The sequence below is a fragment of the Protopterus annectens genome, chromosome 9.part0 (assembly GCF_019279795.1).
Source record: "Protopterus annectens isolate FY-2018-M chromosome 9.part0, PAN1.0, whole genome shotgun sequence".
NCBI lineage: Eukaryota > Metazoa > Chordata > Ceratodontiformes > Protopteridae > Protopterus > Protopterus annectens.
Genome location: NC_056743.1, coordinates 1,837,874,066 through 1,837,895,870, shown reverse-complemented (window position 1 = coordinate 1,837,895,870; position 21,805 = coordinate 1,837,874,066). Strand labels below are relative to the sequence as shown.

General features: G+C 38.1%; 1 protein-coding gene across 2 annotated transcripts in view; it reads right to left on the bottom strand.

The window, feature by feature from the left end:
• The window catches only part of LOC122812290 (dentin sialophosphoprotein-like), a 130,504-nt gene extending 118,809 nt beyond the window's left edge, over window positions 1-11,695 (bottom strand). The window contains exon 1 of one of the 2 annotated variants that reach the window (XM_044084693.1): window positions 11,324-11,695. The gene's annotated coding sequence lies outside the window, so the exon portion shown is untranslated. The remainder of the gene's footprint in view (window positions 1-11,323) is intronic. The other variant, XM_044084692.1, reaches the window with a different exon arrangement.
• Window positions 11,696-21,805: the final 10,110 nt, after the last annotated feature.

The following is a 21,805-nucleotide window of genomic DNA, read 5'->3' as shown; positions in this document are numbered from 1 at the left end:
TTAAAATATCACCCAAAATCACATGTAAAAATATACCCAATCAGCAACACCATCCCTTTTTGTATGCATAATAAAACACAAAATATTAATTCGTGAGGAAATACCCATTGCATCTCATAACATTTGTAAAAAAGTAAAAAGACAATAAAACAAATCAAGTTTCCTATTTTTTGCAAAGTGCCGTGTGTTGCTTTGGTGGTGGCTTCTATAAGTTCATATTGTTTGGAGTTTCCTTTGTTTGGTTATTAGTTTTGAACAACCAAGAAAAACAGAGCATTCATAATGAAAACAAGCACCCTTTGCAGAAATGCAAGCATAATCAACAGGGCATTTATGTGTGCTTGTGCTCTCTTCACTCAACCCCCCCCCCCACAAAGTTATTCTTGCTCCTGCGTCACCACAGATACAACAAACGGAATACACTGTAAGTAGGGCTTAACAGTAGTCATGCAAGTGTGAAACAGAAAGAATACCTTACTGATACAACAACAGTACAAGCACACATGAAGAAAAAAATGTGCACACCTGTGTATTAAAGAAGAGGTGCACACACTTGTGGAGGTTCAGTTGCACGCCTAAAAAGAAGAATGGGGCCATACACCTGTGAATCAGAATGGGAGATGAACAGCTGATTACAAAAAAAAAAAACAAAAAAACAACAGACATTACTAAGTCCTTCTAGACTCACAAGTGGATTAGCATTTAGAAACATACCAGATGTCAAATAACAAATGTACTTAGGCATGGTTCTAGACCTCTCTCTATGGCCTTTAATAAATATGCAGATAACGAAGTAAGTAAAACTCTATGTCAACTAAAACTCTCATACAAAATATTACACCTACTATCCCCCACTGCATGAAAAGCATTAGCCATTATGGCCTCCAACTATTACCACAACAGTCAGGATGCAACTCTTTACAAATGGCAGTGAACAAAATATGTACATTCAGTGTACATTCACTCTATATTCAGGGTGCATTCAGTGTACTAGCACCATCTTATACCGACCATTGTGATATACTCAAAGGGCTACACTATCCACCTATTCAAAGCAGAGACATCTGTCTATACAGTGCATTCCTGCTCACACTTATAGTGCTAAGTCAGTGTTCCTACTAGTAATCAGTGTGAGAAAACCAAAGGTTGAAAGGTGCAGTCCATTCCTGACAAAGTGAGTAAGGGCATTCTCGTCACCATGTAATCCTCATAGATACATGCTTGAACTCCCTAGTATGACCCCAATTTACTAGCCAATTGCTGGAGCCAATTATATTATCCTATTATCCTTGAATTTAGGCATTATTCTTGTTTTCAACTTAAATTATTTTCTGTATATGGCTTTTGTTTTGACATATATTTCAGTTTTTGTTTGTTGGTACATATTATAAAAATATCTAAGTCACTCACATGGCTTAATATAGATCATCCTTTTATTTTTATAGTTGCACTTTTTTCACTAGTTAATATATGCTATCTTAAGATGTGTGTGTGTGTGTGTGTGTGTGTGTGTGTGTGTGTGTGTGTGTGTGTGTGTGTAGAAGTAAACCATAACATGCATGCATTCATGCATGCAGATGGTCTCACACGTGTGTGGGTTGGCCATTGCTTACTGACAAAAAAAAGACATTTAACGCTTCACCGCTAATAATGCAGGATGAAAGTATTAACCCTTCTGGGAACGCCCAACCCTGTTGACATGCTTGTATCTTAAATCTACTTTCCTTATATAATTAAGTTTATGCATTTAGCAATTAAATGGCTGGATTTAATTTACTGATGTCCTCAGTTTGTATGGCAAGAAATTATTTTTAACTGTCTTATTTATATGAGAGGAAACAAATTAAAAGATAACATGCTTTTTAGACAAGACTCTGTTATTGGTCTGGCCATTTCAAAGTAGTGATATAAATTAAAGTTCACACAGGACAACAGAACAATTCTGTTAAGTTTGATTCTGAATGCATACAGCACAAAGTGAATTCTGCTCTGTGTGTGTGTGTGTGTGTGTGTGTGTGTATGTTTTGAGGTGGAGCTGCACCTCGCAATCAGTACACAAATTTACAAATGCTTTCCACATTTACATGTTTTCCTGCATTTATCTCCCTGTTACATACTAGCTATTATCTTTCTGCTTTCCCCTGGAGATGCTATTCATAAGGAGGGCCTGACATTTCAGTTTTCTGCCTGATCTTCTACCAATTGCTACTGCTGCAGCAGCTTGGATGAGTGATGTCCCACAGTAAAAGTTGCAAGGACCTATGCATGCTTCTGTACAAAGGCCTATGCCAGCTATAATTCACCAGTCTGCTTCTTTGTGGGTTCTCATCTTTAGTCCTTTATGCTGCACAACTACTTCAACTAGCCATCACTGGGTGCCACCATTGTAACTTGCCAAGATGCGTCCCTCAAATTCCAAAAGAATGAAACCCCAGATGTCACTGGGAAATCCAAACAGGTTTATTATGCTTCCATGAACAACAGGTTCACAAACAACAGGTTAAGTGCTTTCATCCATCAGTGTCAGGACTTCAACAGAACCAAGATGGGAACACAGGCATCAGTCACTAACTCCCATCTTTCCCAGACAGCTCCTGCAGTACCCCTGTCATTAATGAGCTCTAACTTTACCCTCATTTATCTGATATACAAGTATCTTGGAAATCACTCACTAACGGTGCATATCTGTCAATATACACGATGACACCCATGCAGATGGACAATACAGTTACGACTGCTGAATCTAACACAAATGCACTCTATAAACACTTACATGAGTGCACGGATCATGCTATCCCAAACAAAACCAAGAAGCTATCCACAAAAAAAAAGAAGCCAATCTGGTGGTCCCCTGCCATAAACAAACTCTACAACAGAAGGAAGAAACTGTTACAAAAGAGAGTAAAATCCCATGAGTGGAGGAGCTCCCTGGTCAGCAAGAAACTGAGATCCCTTATAAGATCCTCCAAAGCTTGCTATGAAAACAAAATCACCACTGTTTCTAAGGGCAACCACAAAGCATTCTACAGCTATGTCAAGAATCTCAATGGCAGCACCCAGCTCTGCTCTGAGTTACAGCACAATGGCACGAAAATTACAGAACCAACTGATATTGCCAACATCCTGGCAGATAGGTTCAGTGCTAACTTTACCCCCCCTATCACCCTCTCATCCCCTAAAGGGCCCATATCTATACAGGAAGAATGTAGAGTCCCTGTAATCACATCTATGCAGGTAAAAGCTGCACTCTCTAAAACCAAAAACACAGCATCCATGGGACCGGACAACATCCAGGCTGCGTTTTACATGAACTTCAGAATGAACTGGCTTCCCACCTAAGCACCATGTTCAATCATAGTCTCATGTCAGGCTTTGTGCCCACTGAATGGCGCACAGCAACAGTTTTCCTACTTCACACAGGGGGAGCCACCACTGATCCTGGGAACTATCGCCCTATTAGCCTGACGAGTTTGGTCTGCAAGGCTATGGAACTTATCATCATGGAACATATAAACAAAGACATTGGTAACCTGCAAACTCTGGACCCCACCTAGTTCGGGTTTGTGAAAGGCAGATCATGCCTTCTGAACCTAATCGACTTCTTTGAGGCAGTCACCAAAGCTGTAGATGAAGGTAAGGTGGTTCACACAATCTATCTTGACCTCACCAAGACTTTTGACACCATTCCCCATTCTTGAATTATAGCTAAACTCACTAAACTAGGTATAACCCCCTACATCACAGGATGGGTTGCCAACTGGCTCATTGACAGAACCCACACTGTAAAAGTTGCAGACTCAAAATCCGACTTTAAACCAGTGACAAGTGGAATACCACAGGGTTCAGTCCTGGGACCTCTCCTGTTTGGTTTCTACTTCTCTGAAGTACAGGCTAACACAGAAGGCCTCTGGCTAACGAAGTTTGCAGATGACTGCAAACTAGGAGCCACAGTCGAGTCCCCAAATGGTGTGGATATCCTACAGAAGAGCCTCACTGAGACAGATGCCTGGTGTCAGAGGCATGGCCTCAAGCTCAATGCCAAAAAGTGCATTGTCATCCCCTTTGGTAAAAACTCTGCACCCATAAACTACCACATAAACGGCAGTCTACTTAATGCCAAATGTGTAATAAGAGACCTTGGGACCCAGGTGGACAGTAGTCTCTCCTTTGATAATCACATCGCTACAGTAGTCAGGAAATCCTTCTATGTGGCACACCTCTTCACAAAAGGGTTCTCATACAGGAAAAAAGAGGTCATTGTTCCCCTCTACTCAGCACTCATTAGACCCATTATAGAGTACAACGTCCCTTTTGGAATGTACCTCACAAGACATCTGCAGCACCTGGAAAGGCCACAGAAGTTCCTCACAAAGAGGATTACTGGCCTCAAACAGATGCCCTACACTGACCATCTCAAAAACACTCCAGCTTTACTCTGTGGCATATCGCCTACTCAAAGGCAATCTCTGCCTAACATATAAAGCTATGTTAAACCCAGAACTGTTGGACATGCTACACCTAAAGAAATCCTAGTCCCTCTGAGCTATACGCTCTAGGGACCTAAACCTTGTCACCACAATAAACAGGACATGCTGGAGGGATAGATTTCTGTCCCAGAGACTTCCAATACTCTGGAACAAGCTACCCATCTATGTCAAGCAAAGTTCCTCATTAGCACTCTTCCAGAAAAATCTTGAGTGGATGGGAAATAGGAAATACACCCCGGGGATCACTTCTGTGGCTTTGCTTGACAGGGACACAGGAAATTAACTTTCTTGGGTGGTGTAAGCCAGGGAACCTTGTTGGCTAGACTTACTTAGGCCCTTGGGCCAATAGCCTAGTACCTACCTATGAACCTAAGAAATGTACAGGCAGTTTTCATTTATGGTGACTTGCTCCTTTATTATGGAGATTATGTTTTGATTAATTTATCCTTTGTTTAAGGTCCTAAAGCTATTATAATGAGATTATATGCTCTTAACAAACAACAGCCCATACTAGCTGATAATGTTTCACAGTAGTAACACACTTACAATTGCTCCTATACTGTGATTATGGGATATATATTTACAATATGATCACGTTTTTATTCTCTGACAGACCAGTGTAGCATTGTACAAAGTTACTTAAAATCACGTCTGTCTGATAATTCTGGGTTATTTATAACTGTTGACACCATCTCTGTAACTATGTACTACTTAACAGCTAGGTGTAACATATTAATGGACACTGAGATTAATAAATCGAGTGTTGAGCAGTGTGCAGCACTTAATGTTTCTCTCTATGCAATTCATAAACATGTATCATACCTCAGACAAAAGGACCCACCCATGTTTATGCATTGGGTAATGCCACAAAGGAATGGATGTGCATTTGGTCTGCTTCCTTGTGGCAGGGTGTGATTCATAGTTTTACCATCCATTTTCATGACTGCTGAGCAGGATATATTAGCATAATATACTAATATGGGAATCCAGTGCAATAACAACTCCTATTGGGTGTTGCACTGCTACATCATAGTTAAAGGCAGATGCTGTGTATGGTTGTGGTAGCAGGTTAGCCAGCACTCCAGGGAATGCTGGAAATCTTGCTATGCTATAACCTGACAAATGTATTTTCTTTTTTTGAGCATCTCAGTGTTTTTCACTGACACTGTTAGGAACACAGTAACTATACTATGCAAATACTCATGCCGATCATAAGATACCTAGCCTTATATAAATTTGTAAATGTAGATTGTGGGAGTCAAACCTATGACTACACAATGAAATGTATTAGTAGCTCACAGCCTTAATCCTTTCAACTAAATTGTTGTCCAATTTTCTCAGCTATGTATTACTAATTCTAAGAAAAATATTAGCATTAGATGTGGGGACTGTGCAGCCTGGCTATGTGGTGAATAGGGATGAAGCCCTTACTGTGACTCCGGGGACTGAGTTCAGATAGTGACCCCAACACTGGAGGAGTCAGACAGCATAACACTCAGCTTCTATGATTTATGCATAGCACTATGATTTTGATCCAACTGCGGTGGTGGTGCTGCGGTAGCGTTGTCACCTCACATTAAGATGTTCGATTCTCAGCTAGAGCGTCTTCTTTGTGGAGACATGTGTGAATGGGCGTGCCTTCGTTGAAGGTTGTGTGTCAGAGCTGGCAACTCGGCATGTAAAAATCTACTGCCAATCATTAGCGGACCGGAGTTCCACTGTGGCGACCCCTAACTGGGAAAAGCCAAAAGACACAATAACTATGATTTTGGTCCACAGATTTAGCCTTACTCCTCCTAGATTTATTATGTTCCTCATAATGTGGAACCTGCTTATGGGTACTTACTTTATTAAATAGGTAAACCTAGCCTGCACAAAGATTCACCACCACTAACTCTATAGGGTCTAGTATATAAAGACTTCCTAATGGAAAAAAAAAACATGTGCTCCTCTTTCTGCCTCTCTGTTATGATTTTTAAAGGCCGGTGCTATGATTTTCAATGTTTGGAGGTTGAGAGGCAAGTCAGGCCATGAAGAAAAGAAGTAAAGGAGCCATGGCCCAGTCATTTTTCTAGTGGGTTGGGAAAGGTTCACATGCACTCAGCACACAAAATATGTTGAGTAACTTTCACTCATTTATTCATTAATTCATTCTTTCATTCTCTGATTGCCCAATTAATCCCAGTCATTGTTACAGTGGAGCTAGTGTTTATCCCATTGCTCAATGGGAGCAAGACAGAGGAATTAATCTTGAACGTTACAATAACCCAACCCAGGATGCAGAAATTCAGTCACACTCCACGCAGTACTCACGCTGTCAGGCAATTTGGGGAAAGGCCAGGTCACCAACATCTTTGCAATATGTGAAGAAATCAGAGCATCTAGGGGAAAAAAAATATTTGGATAGAGTGAGGGTGTGTACACTCTGCTGAGAAGGCACCTCAGCCACCAAATAACTAAAATGTATCTAAAGGAGAGTTTAATTCGAGATAAAATTTGAATTTACATTAATGCGGGCTAGTTCTTAAAGTACTTATGTCATAAAAGTATTCTTTACTAATAGACTTCACAATTTAGAAAATTTTCTAATTATTAACGTTCTGTAATTATATGAATACTTCAGCTAAAATAAACGGTACCAATTTTAGATTGAGTTGGACAAGTGCTATTTATTTCTTAAGTGTATTACTCACTTTCTGAAGCAAGTATAATACAGCATTTCAGTTTTTGATACAAACTGCACCCTAAATTTCTTAAATAGCTGAAAAATCCTGCCATAGCATCAAGAAAGACTGAACCCATAATACCTCCCTACCTAAATTAATGTATTGGCTAGTATATTTTTTTCTTGTCGTACACAACAGCAACAGTATCTTACTTCATAGAAAAATAGACTGTCAGCTAGGTCTTGCAGGTGGAATTCCTTACACTGAAGGTTAACATATGTGATAATAGTGAAACTACAGTATAAGTAAGAAGTTGCTCTTCTAAAGTTGTTTTTTTTTTTTGTTTCTTTTGTTTACCAAGATTGTGTGTAGGTATGTATGTAATCATTGCCTATTACCTACTATGACATTATTTTGTGGGTGTCTTTACAGGAAAAAAAAAAAACAGAAGTCCGAAATGAAAAGAAGATCCACTATAACCTTCATTTTTTTCAAAACTAAATGTAACTTGAATAAGAGGAGAATAAGTAGTTATTCAATTAACTGTAAAGCGAAAATGCTTCAAATGTGAGCAATATATTTTAAGCAATATTAACCAGTCCTCAAAAATGCTGCATTTGTTGGATGTCCATTTTTTGTAATTATCTGCATACTTCAACTAAAATAAATCATAATAATGTCATATGTAGTAAATAATATACCTATTAGAAAGAATAAGGTGTATGGAAAGTTTTACATTATCTGTTTAGAAGTACTAATGCTGTGTGATTATAAGATGTGTTTCAAAAATATATTGCAGTATGTTTGTTAACCATGTTGCAGTGTCACAGTTCACTTGCAATGATCATATTTTATCACTTTATCACTAGTATATTTGTCAATAATCATGATACAGTATCACATTTCGTGCCTCAGTTACTGGACTGTATTAGTGGCATATTACACTATTAATATATGATTAGGGTATGCCTAAGTTATGAAACAGCAGAACAGAGTATACAACAGTATATACCATATTGTACCTATGTATTACTGTTACTGTAATAATTGTAATATAATTATTCTCTACAACTGGCAAAAAGATAGTTATGTACTATCATGACATCAGAAAATTGCATAACAGCTTTAGTTACACACCTCTCAGTGTTACTGTGCTCTAGTCTTATGCTGCAGCACACACAACAGACAAAGAGTGACTCCCACAGACCAACACTGAAAACTTTTAATAGCTTTGAAAACTGTAATACTCTTTGCACTGCCCCCCAAATGTCTAACAGCTTTTAAAGCTGTCAGTTGACCTGACAGTTCTAAGTGTCTTGCGGCTTTCAAAAATGTAAATCACTCTGCATTCCAACATTTTCCCTCTCTCTTTAACTGTTATTTCAATAAAGGAGATAAAGCTCCATATAGTACAAAAAACATGACTAGTTTTGCAGTGATAACCAGCTGGTCATCTGTGCTTGAGCTGGATGTCAAAATTATTGAGCTTTGCTTCACTACACTCTTTTTTATCCAAATCTTTTTTTATTAAAGTTTAAAATATATAACAATGCTAAACATAAAACAATTTTTAGAACAAAATTTCACTGCACTCCTGAGGCAGATTTCCTGGCACCAATTTATAGAACACAAATAGGTTGGCCCATTGGTGATCCTTTTCTATCAAACTGCTTGGGAGCTTTGGGCTTTTATCCCTTAAAAAGTCTGTTTATGATGTTTTCTATTTGCACATGTGCAAACTGTGAGCACTGAGTATGCTATAGAAGCAGTTCTATAAGTGTGTGCACTGTTTATCTTTAGGGAATCTCATGTAAGATAAAATGTTATGAGACCTCTGAGTGCATAATGTTGACTGACGGTTTGCTGTGGTAGCGTCTCTCCAGTGACCTATTGTGAGTGTTATGTGATTTTTTGCTTTTGTCACTCTCTGGAAATGGAATTACTTTGCCTTTTGCAATGGCATCTTATAATTTTTGTTAAAGCCCACTTCTTAAATAGCCTTTAAAGTACGTTATAATATTAGGCTTGAAAGAATAATTTATTTAGAGCTTTTGTATGAGCATAGAATTGTACTTCTGGCCACATTTTGTAGTGGAGATGTGAAGCTGGTGATCTGCACCATATAATACATTTGTGGCATGAAGGCATCCCCAGTTTTATTCAATTAGCAATACTTCAAAAAAAGGGAAAAGCAAACGGAGAAATATGAATACCTTCTGCTGTGAGAGCCCAGCAGTATTCTTTAGGTAGCATCTGATGCAAGACTGACAACAATGGAAAAACATTAATGTAAAGAATACAAAGGTTTGTTCACAAATATCTGAGCATGTAATCATCTAATGTCACACCTTATAACTTGTTTAAACATTCATACAGAAGTATTGTGGTGGAGGCTGCATATGAGAGTCTGTCTGTCTGTCTGTCTGACTGTGTCACAGTGGTTACGCATGGGATGTAAAGGAATAATATTAGTAAAAGATCAGGATGAAGAAAGATGAACAAAAGTACACAGTACATTACACAGAAGTGAACATAGTAAGCATGTGACAAGATACCCGCAACAAAATTATGGCAATGTGATTTTCAAATAAAAACCGTAATCTTTTAGATATGCAGCTCAGACACACTGCCAGGAACACCAACATTTATAGACTGGTGTAAAGAAATCACTAATTAGCTACAAAAAGTGTTTTTGACAAGCATTGTAATAAACAGAGACTCAAATAAAACAAAGCAAAATAGTATATCCCTGATCCATTTCTAAGATTAAAGGCATTGAACACTTCTAACAATTTTCAGTACAAGTATTTATTTTTAGATCAGTGCGCTTATTTTCTTAAAGAAATAAATGATGCCATGAGTATTTGGTAGACTCGTGTCATAATATTCCGGATTGATTATGTAAAACTCATGTCATCATCATAAAAAATCAGTATGGTTGTTCAATGTTCTCATAGCTTAGCTGAAAGATCAAATCGCCTAGGATTGTAGTCTACTATTTGTAATATCTACCTATGAGTAAAAGCACTTTCATTCTGTGTCATTTGTTAATCACAAAAAGTGCAGTATAAAAGGTAGCCATTATGTTAGCTCATTTAAAACCAAACTTGATAGCTGTGTAGGTAAGAAAACGTGTAATATAGCTTAAAGGAGTCTGTAGTCCTAGGTGGCCTCACGGCATGAATGCAGAGACTGAGACTATAAAAAGAAAGTATTTTTTCTGGTGTTCTACATAATATTTTCATCAAATAAAGCAAGTCTCTGTCACCCACTTATATTATGCATTTGAAAGCTAAATATGACAGCTTAAAGGATGACAATGTATAAATAAATAAAGTATAAAACAATCAGTCTGCCCATTAATATGCATGAATATATATACTTATACATGTATCTACTTAGCCGTTTCTCACCAAATAAAATATACTAAGTACAAATGTCTGTTTTCAGGAAATGTGTGTGTATTAAAACATCCTAAGTAAGACTGCATTAAATGAGGCATCCACGTTTTTCGGATTCTTTTTTTTTCTATAGAATAATTTATTTTTGACAGCATAATTATAATTTGCATGGTAGTGAGTGACGATGCAAGCACAGAAGTGTAATCTCAGTGCAGAAATTAGCAGTGTGTGTACAAGGAATGTGAGTAAACAGTTTTACTAAAATGTAATCACAATTTGAACTTCAAAGATTGAAATCTATTTGTGAGACCAGTACTTTGATGCATATATTTATTGGTTTAGTTTCTGGAAAGCAGAAATGCTATTTACAAATGATTCTGGTGTGCTATTAAAATACTTGTTTTTCAAGGCTAGTAATTTATGTCTTAATTCAGAATAATTGTAATCAGAGATTGTGAGCATATATCAGTTTCATGAAGAATATCCTTGGCACAATGATCCACTGAAAATAGTAGCTTACATGTGAATTCCTATGAATATTTTAAGTGGATTCTCATAATATTTGATATCAGACTAGTTTCAATCAAAGCTATTTTTTCCCCCAAGTCCTGCTTTAGTGATGTCGAACAACCTTCTGTTGACATGCTTAAAGTTTTTGTGAAACACAGAAATATTTTATGTTACTGATTACAGAAAAATAAGTAATATAACATAGTAACACTATTCAGTGTGAGATAAAGGCTCCAAAACAGATGAATATCACAGGTACCTGTTTTACCTTTGTTGCTCTTGACTTTCAAGAGTTAACGTTCAGTATGTAATCTCTTGAGAAGTTCCAGACAGAAATCTTTATCCTGTACTATTGAAGCTAAGATGCTTTCAAACTGCACTCAGTACAAGACGAATCATGTCTTTAAAACAGTCCTCTGTGCTTCAGAATGTGAATAAACCTTCCTCAAAGAAGGAGTCATCAAAACTTTTCAGAATAACATAATACATTTTAAAATGCTGGTCATGGCTTGATAGCTCTGGGAGATGGATTGGCAGCTTGCTGTGGTTCTTTAACTTCCACCGTCCACTGCATGCAAATAAGGCATGCTTGAAAGGATCCCTTGTTAATACTGCTCGGTTTGCTCACTGTACAAACCTTTAGTGAAAGTATTTGGTTTGGTGCCATCTGTGTATATAATTCTGAATTATCTTTCAAACAAATATGATTTGATTTGCAAGCTGATGTTTTCAAAAACAAATTAAACTGTTTAGACAGTGAAGTGTGCATATGACTTTCAGAAAGGAGAAAAAATGGATATCGCTAGGTCCAAATCCAAAACTTGTAAGCAGTTCTTTATAATATCTTCCAAAGTATGGCTATGTCAATGATACAACACTTATATTTTAAATAATAACATATGTTTTCCCTTAAAAGTGGGAAAAAACTATGAAAACTATCATTTCAAAATTTACAGCAAGTGAAGCACACGGCTTGCATGAAAATAAACCATCCGCACCGCTATGATAGAATAACAAACTGCTGTGGTTGCCTTAACTACGGCACTGAAGTAACAAGTATTTGATGTTCTTGCACAGGAAGTTGGATTACATTAAATTTTGCTTCCTCTCCCCACGCAGATACTGTTTTGCAAGGTCAGGTGGAAGATACTCATGTGTATTTTGTTTACATGACTATATATCGAGGGTGGGGCTGTCTATTAAGACAAAAGAACTTTGGCTATTGGAAAGAATGGGAGAGGTTATGTGCTGTGGTACTTTAAGTGGGGGATTGTCACCCACCCCATCACAGTACTAGTACCCTGTTTAAATCACTAAGTTGTCACATGATATTATGCAAATTGTTCCATCTACTTCAGTTTTATTTTCCAAATGTCTGTAAACATGTGCAGATATAATGTGACCTCCTCTATACATAGTCACTAATAATACCTCCACAATCAAAGAAATGCACTAAAATCTTGTTTAATATACATTTTAAACTGTGACATTGATTACTGTAAGTTTGCCAAATTTACTAATTCTGCATTCAGAATAACTACTACTTGAATAATGTTACCTTATCTTAGAGCTCAGAGTGACTTTGTTGTCCTTCCAGCTCTACACACTTATGATATTAAGCATCTTAAGCTCAAATGGAGACTATGAGGAGGAAACATTTTACACAGACAATAAAATATGGTCCTATGATTGGGGATAGGTTCAAATGAAACAGCCTTCACAGTGACATGTGGAAAGAAAGCCTATATGCTCACTTTTTCAGGTATGCCGTTTCAAAAGCTGCATTTTGGAACCATACAGTGAGGTTAAGGGTCATCGGGTTATGCAACAAAGTAAAAAAAAAGCCTAGAATGTCATTTAAGAGGACACATAGCTATGGGGGAACTTACAACTTGCTTATCTTTTCAGTTCTAATAACGATTGAATGAGTCATACCAAATCGCTCTTCTCCATATTTGTCAACTTCTTGCTCTAGAGCTCTTGGGCAAAGTTTGAGCGTCAGACTGAGCCTTAAACTGATCATTACTGATCAATATACTATCCTGGTAAACAAATATAAATAAAATAAAGTCAGACATTCATTAATAAATTATAAATACTATTTTTCTTGGAAAGCCGTTTGTATTTTAAAGAATAAGAAGTTTTGCCTTTTAAAAAGAACATATTTTATGAGAAGTTTTTTATATTTTGAAATAAAATAAATGATGACCTTCTAAAGACAGATGCACAAAAGAGCTGGGTTGTATCCAGTATTAGTCCAAGCCTATATTTACCCCAGGATTCAATAAACTCTGTGTAGGCGTTGTTTGAAGCCTACATGGAGTTTACATGTGTATGTGGTGATGTGTGATGATCAGCAGCGCTCACTGCATATTCATGCTGCGTACTGTGTTTAAATGTAAATAAGAGATTTTGTGGCTGGCAATAGTGTTGCTGGCCAGGGAACCATGTAAGCAAACACGGATAGCACTCCTGTTTAAATCAGAGCTCTGAAGGTCCGCGGTTTTGCACAGAATGCCACAATGATCACCAGGGCTTCACAGATAGCGCTCAATCTCTTAGTGCAAGACATTTGCACAAAGGTCAACAAAATGGGGGGGATAATTACCCAGAAATAGGGACATATTTGACATATCTGCCCTATATAAATGTGCTAGAATAGCATAGGTTTGTGTTAAGATGCATGTTCTGAAGGATTTGAAGTCTGAAATGCAAATGTAATTATTGAGTCACATCAGTCTTGAGATCACCCCAATGACATGGCAGAAAGCCATGAATTTGATAAGGAACACATCGGGACATTCTGTGAAAATCTGGACAGTTGAGAGGTATTAAGGTATATAGTCCTAACACAGTACAGGACAGTGTATCTACAGTGCAGAGTATTTGGAAATCCCATTCCTGTCATTCTGTACTGAAGTTGTGTAAATGATCTGTAAGGGCACATGGACTGCCATGTACAATAAGCACTCAAGGGAAGTGTGTATATTGAATAGGGACACACAGATGAATTGTAGGAATGAACACAGGGAAAGGAAAGAGGTGAAACAACCTGATGTACAGCAGATGATGGCATGTCAATGGAAGATGGTTGTAGCAGCAACACCAATCACGTATTAATACAGTACAGTAGGGACTGCACAGTGAAAATTTGTATTATGTGTCACAAAAGTTGATATAACAATGGAAGGATGTCTGTGTGAGATAAGCTTCCTTGCATGAACGGTGCTGAGGACATCTATCAGGGATGTTACATACAATTGGGGTAGGGTGCATATTATGAAGATGTGCAAATTGATTTGCCTGAATATAAGTGTAATCTCAGAAGAGGTCTCCAGCAAGTGGGACACAGGTAAAGGTTCATAGACAACATTAAAAGAAGCAAAAACAATCATGGACAATATCAGAATAATGCCACCAGTAATCCCATGCCTGTGACATAACATATGTGATTTACAGTGATCAGAGATGATTCTGCACAAACACACTTTTACAACTTTTATGATACATCCACACTCTATGAGAGTGATCACAAACACTGTCCTGGCATTGTAATATCTGTTGGATGTGTTAGGAGGGACACTGCTGTACCTGTATGAGACATTATGAGCAATATAGGCTAGTTGACTGTTGTGCATGGCATATATATATATATATATATATATATATATATATATATATATATATATATATATATATATATATATATATAGCACAATCCACACTGTTATGAATGTTACCCATGCCATTAATGTTGTCAAACACATATGTATGTACTGTGTGCATCACCAAAACAGGTAGCACACATGCATTTGGTGTAACAACTTGATGGGGGTTCAGCACCATCAGACTGTAATGATTATGCCACAAAAAGAATACCTAGGTATGGCCAATAAGCTGTGTGACAAATCACTGTGATAAAGGTGGTATGCTTCAGTTGCATATCAGATTAAGATGTGTAGGGAGGTGCATGAAGAAGGGTGCACTGTACTGTTATTGGTGTGATGAAGGCTGGGAACTATTTAGGTATTATGGCCTCTGATGTGGATGTCCTTCACATGCTCAGTATTTGTGTTACATACAAGGGAATAGTCAGCACTGTGACCACATGGTGGATGTTCCACTTACCATCTACCCCAGGATACAGGTAACATACCTATTGGTCTGATTATAGGGTGTGATGTCCACTTTCTACTTGAGTTGTGTGTTTGTTTTCCTGACATAACATATCCTCCCATGTTTCTTGACACTGCTGTGGTAGCAATCTTTGGTGTGTGTTAATACTGTCTGTATTATACTAATATCACAGTTGGAGTCAATGATTGCTCACAATCTGTAGTCCTTCAGGCAGCTGTTTGGACACCGGATCTGTATGTCATCTGTGAGGGCCTAGTAGACAGCCCTGATGTACGGACCTGATCACTGGACCTGACATATTGGTCACTTCACACATTTCAACATAACCAGATGCCACATTTGTGATCCCTTGGTCTACCCACTTGGTGATATAGCTGTTTATGGCCACATTTGACAGTTTTGATTAAATACCTCAGTGTGGATTTGTGTCAAATGCGTTTACCTTGTCACAGGATGATAGTGTTGTCATCATGCTTGCCCTCAATGACCTCACTGTGGACATCTATTTGATGTAGTAGACATTATGTAGCATTAACAACTCACACAGGTCTGTTACACACAACTGAGATATTACTAGTGTCCATTTAGAAAAGGTCCATGATGACATGTTGGTCTACCTCACAGCTGAGGAGAGTCAGGATGTGTCTGTACATGCATGCATCAGCTGCCGCCCCCCCAACTCAGTTGGATGCATGTTGATATACTCCCTTCTATGAGAACATAGCTCATTTGGAGGGTGTGTTGAAGTGTGTATTCAACCATGTCAGGAAGGTGTATGTGCTGAGTCATGCCATAGGCAATCTGTGATGTTGTCACAGCCCATTGATTCTGTGTGATAGGCCTGGATGAAGGTAAGATAGTACATACTGCCTATCTTGATCTGGCCTTGGGTTTTGACACAATCCCCCACACAGGTTTCATTGAGAAACCCTCCCTACTGGGCATTAACCCTTATGCTACTAGATAGGTAACCAGCTGGCTCACTGACAGAACACATACTGTGGAAGTTGGTGAATCAACCTGTATCAGTAGAGCTGTCACCACTGGCATACCCTAGGGATCTGTGCTTTGCCCTTTACTGTTTGGAATCTATTTATCAACAGTTTGGGCTACAGTATATGGCCTTTGGCTTACCAATTTTGCTGATTCTTGCATATTTGATGCAATCACTGAGTCCACCAATGATGATGACATACTACAGGAGGGGCTAACACAGATAAATGATTGATGACAAAACCACATGATCTACAAATAAATGCAGAAATGCATCTTTATTTTGTCCTTATGAAAAGTGAAATTCCATGCTAATTACAGCATTGACAGTTCTGCTATGCTGAAACCCAATGATGCAAGTACTGGAAACACATGTATATAGCAATCTGAACTTTGACCACCAACTGTCCACACTGGTATTGAAAGCCTATGTTGTGCACAGTAAAAGTCATGCCACCATATTCAGATCTTAGGATTGCATGACAGTACTGTACTTGAACCTCATCAGAGCACTAATAGAGTATAATGCTCTCTTTTGCATGTATCTCAACAGACACATGCACCGGCTGGTGAGACCACATTGGTTCTCACAAAGAAAACACAGGGCCCGCAAACTGTGCCTTGGTGCATGTGGATAGACTGAAAGCCATGTCACTGTATTCTGGATTGTATAGAATGAGGTGACTTCTGCATGGCCTCCAGGCCAGTCTCTGACCCTGCCCTGGTGGGAATAGTGCACATCCACAAATCAGATATAGCTGATGACATCAGCAGTGTCTGTTGAGGAGAATGCAGTAATAACGGCGTTCCACATGCTGGTGTAAAAGGCTCTCTGTAATGTCAATGAAAATCACAAACACACACACAGTTGACTGCAGTGAGAATAGAGCCCCTACCTAAGTACACAGACCACAGACCTCTGCATTTAAGACAAGTGACAAAGCTCAAGTCTGAATTGGAGTGTTTCAGACAACACTTTATAGCTGATGACATCAGCAGTGTCTGTTGAAGAGAATATGGTAATAACGGTATGCCACATGCTAGTGCAAAAGACTGTCTGTGATGTCAAGCAAGAGCACAAACACATACACACCCATCCAGTTGACTGGAGTGAGAATATAAAAGCTACCTAAGTACACAGGCTACAGAACTCAGTACTTTACACAAGTAAAATTACCAACAAAACCTAGTAAAGGACAAACCGGTCTACAATGCCCACAGAAATAAAACCTCAATCTGTCACTGGTTCAGCCTTGAATTTGACTGACAACTATGACTTGCCTGATCCGATTACGGATATGATCGATTTTGTACCTGTGCCCAATGGGGCCAATATAGAATCGTCTAACCTTGTTACTAATTTGAATGATTTAAGTTTCAGCTCCCATGAGTCTGTTCTTTTGGGGAGCAGTAAAAGTGTACCTTCTATTATTTCAAACACTACTGGTGACTTTAATGTATACAGTTTTAGTAACATAGAAATTGGGCCTGAAATGGTCGACCTTTTATCTAAGGGACTTACTTTCATCCCATCAAAACCATGGGACCTGACTAACACAATTCTAGACATTAAAATGTTTGTTAGGAAATTAAACCTTCAGGTGTTGATGGGTAATGTCTTTGACTCTACTGACAGTCTCTATGTACCTAGTACTTACAATCCCCCATTGCATCCTGCCCTTGACCTCTTTGAGAAATGTTGTGAACTGGATGTAAGACATGTGAACATCTACAAGAATAACAGGAACCCCCCTACTAACTTGAGCAATGATGAAAGGGAAACAATGCACTACCTTACCACCCAAGGGCTTAGGTTTTGCAAACCCAATAAGGGTGGTGGACTGGTTGTCTTCAGTACGAGTGACTATCAGGATAGGATGAATGAGTTACTCAACACTGAAGCATACACACACAGTTCCCGTAGTGAGGTAAATAGAGCCTATAGTACTATTAGGAACTGTATTGAGGACCTGTTCATCGATGGTCAGATAGACCAAAGGACATATAACTACCTGGTAATGTCATTTTCTAGATATCCTTGTATTTTTGGCATCCCAAAAATTCACAAGAGTATTGAGAATCCACCATTAAGACCTTTGGTGGACAGTAGGGGATCCCCCACTTACTCTTGTGCTAGGGTTTTGGATGCCATCTTACAAAAATATTTGGCCAAGGAGATTCAAATCTGTAAAGACTCTTGGACCTTTTTGAAGAACATAGACACCTTGACTTTTGACAAGAGCTACAACTTCCTCACAATTGATGTAAAGGACCTGTACACCAGTATACCCCATGAGGTAGCATTAGAATGGATAGGACTCATGCTTATGAAACACAAAGCCCCTATCAGGGAAATTGACCTAGTATCTGTCCTTATGGACATGGTACTAACAAACAACTACTTTTTGCACTGCAATGAATTCTTTTTGCAAACAATAGGGGTCGCTATGGGTTCACCTTGTGGGGGAAGTATAGCAAACTTGGTAATGGCTTACTGGGAATCAGAGTTTGTCTTTAAAGGCAATGTGTTCTCAGATTCCTTTTTGTTTTATACAAGGTTCCTGGATGATATTTTCATTTTATTTAAAGGTAGTGAGAGCGATAGCCACCTAGTTACTGAATACTTTAATAACACTACTAAGTTCCTGAAATTCACTTACATGTTCCATTGTGATACTATTGATTATCTTGACATCCATTTAAGTAAAAACTATAATTTAAATGCATTTACTGTGAACATCTTTAGAAAATCTACATATTCCAACACTTTCCTCCACTACACCAGCTGTCACCCTTACCACCAGAAGAAATCTGTTGTGAAAGGGCAGCTGGTAAGAGCTTCCAGAATGGTCAGCCTGGATGAGGATTTCACAAAGGAATGTGCTCACATACGGAAAACGTTTATTCATAGAGGTTACCCAGTAACTTTTCTTGATCCGATAGTTCAGGAGGTAATGGATAAAAGACACAGTAATGTGTACTTGCCACTTTTGAGGACTAACATTGTAACACCTACTGACGACAATGGTGTTAACTTGGCCGAAAGGAATCAGTGTGGCCAGAACGAGAGCATGGTACTAAATAGTGATCAATTTAACAACAGTACACCTACTGTCAAATTTATTACCATCTTCAGTACAACAAGTACCCTTTGTTCATCTATACTGAAGAAAAACTGGGACTTGTTTAAAACACAACCTGAGTTATATGAAAAACTAGGGGACCAACCTATCATAGTTTACAGGAGAGGGAACAATATCAAAACCCTGTTAGAAGGGCATGACATGTCAACAGTGAGATATCCTGGTATGCATAAATGCCTGAACTGTAATTACTGTAAATACGTCCACGAAGGCAATTCGTTTAGCCTGAATGGACAAGAATTTAAGTTGAGGAATAAATTTGATTGTAATACTACATTTACCACCTACCTATCTAGGTGTACATCCTGTCCAGCATTCTACATCGGTAAAACCGAAAGAAGATTGCGTGAAAGGATGTATGAACACCTGTATGCTATCAGAAAAGGGAAACTGGAGAACGCACTTGCAAAACACACAGCGGCCTACCGTAACCATGGTTTCAGATTTATGACAATTGATCATGTAAAAATTGACCCAAGAGGGGGCCCTAGAAACTTGAAACTGGAGGAATTAGAATTGAAATGGCAGGTGAAATTGAATGCATATAGCTTTCCAGGACTAAATGAGTCTTGTTCAATAGGAAGTTTACTAAAATTGAACAGTTTAAAGAGATGATGGCCTTGTCATTTCACACACTTTATGTTTTTATGTTCTTGTGTATAATATTCCGAATTTTTTGTCATTTTTCAGTTAACTTTATTGTCAACATGTTAGACACGACATTTGTGACATTAGGTATGTCTAACCCACTACATATTATATACTAAAATTACAGATTAAGTATATATAGCTTTTGAGAACCATATATATTTTTTGAGTATTTTATATTAGGTTATACCATATACATAATTACCTTATGTTCCTATTGGAAGCTGAGCTTATTGTTAACATGCAGGACTTTAAATTTGGAATTTAAACAATGGGTTTATAGTATTGACAATATTGGAATAAAAACATGGAAACACATAAACACAATTTTTTGAAAACACTTCTCTTGTAAACACACTATTATTATACTTATATACTTACATATACAATTATTTTAAATACAAACATATATACACATATATATTTTTTTGTTTAATCATGAACACTTTTTATGTAATTTAGAATAATTTTGTGTCCTAGACTTGCTTATACTACACATGCATGATTTCTGTAAGCTTTGGATCAGGAGTCAACAGTACACTACAGGTAGATTGATTACTTGTTGAAATTATGTTATTATTAATACGTCTTTTGCATTTTGTAACATTTAACAATAACCCATTTAAATGTTTCAACATAACTATATGGATTTTACATTAATAAGTTGATTTGATTCATGTACTCTCTGCTTTTAATATGTATTTAGAGTTTAGACATTTGCCACCTTTTACGGCTCTTGTAGCTTTAAATTTTTAAAAAAAATTTTAAAACTGAATTAACGGAGTTAATTGTATGATGTAGGTTGATTATTGAGCCTTTTTAAATGGTTATGTTGCCAGTGGCTCTGTTTCTGAAGAAGTCAGCTTATATGTGCTGACGAAAAGCGCTTAAAAATAAACTTATTCCTTTTGGCTGTCTTCCGCTGTTCACGGCTTTTTTGTTTTCCTTGTTTGGTTTCATTTTAGTTACATACTTTACACAAGTGCCACAGCACAAATCTGACTTTTACCAGAGTGCAGGCCAACTTGTAGAGGATGACATCAGCAAGGCATGTTGGAGAGATATTGGGAGGCCTGCATGAAATGGGTGCGTAGGCATGTGCAACTATCAAAATACTGTCAGACCATAGGATTGGAGCAGTAACTGTAGGATACACACTTCTGCTCTTTTGGCTAGATACACACACAGTCCAGTGCAGTGAGAGCAGAACCCCTACCTATCTAAGTACACAGACTACAGTACTAAGTACTTTACTCAAGTGCCATGGTACAAGTTTGACTTTTATAAGACTGCAGGTCAACTTATAGTGGATGACATCAGCAGGCCATGTTGGAGAGAAGATGTTGGGAGGCCTGCATAGGTTCATAGGTGGTCACTAGCCTAATGGCCCTAGGGTATTTACAAGCCTAGCTGTGTAAAAACACAAGTACCCTTATTGAGCATAGTTAGATGGTTGTTGTTAGCAGAGCAATTTTGTGATCAGCACCAACTGACCCTGTCCAGGAGGGACATAGGTGCCACCCCAGGGGTGAATTTACAGTCACCCATTCAGATGTCAAAACTGCACTTGAATAGGGTCATTGAGGGACACTGCTTCACGTGCAGTGGGAGCCTATTACAGAGGAGTTTCAATCACTGGAAGATATATCTGTCTAACCAGCATTTTCTGTTTATGTCACAGACTGGGTTGAGATCCCTGGAGCAAGTTATTCTTGTCTCACTTGATTTGCAGATGTCCAGCATTTCCAGTAGGGCAGGGTCTGAGACTGCTCTGTAAGCCAGGCATAGGTTACCTCTTAGCAGCCTGCATGATACTGAGT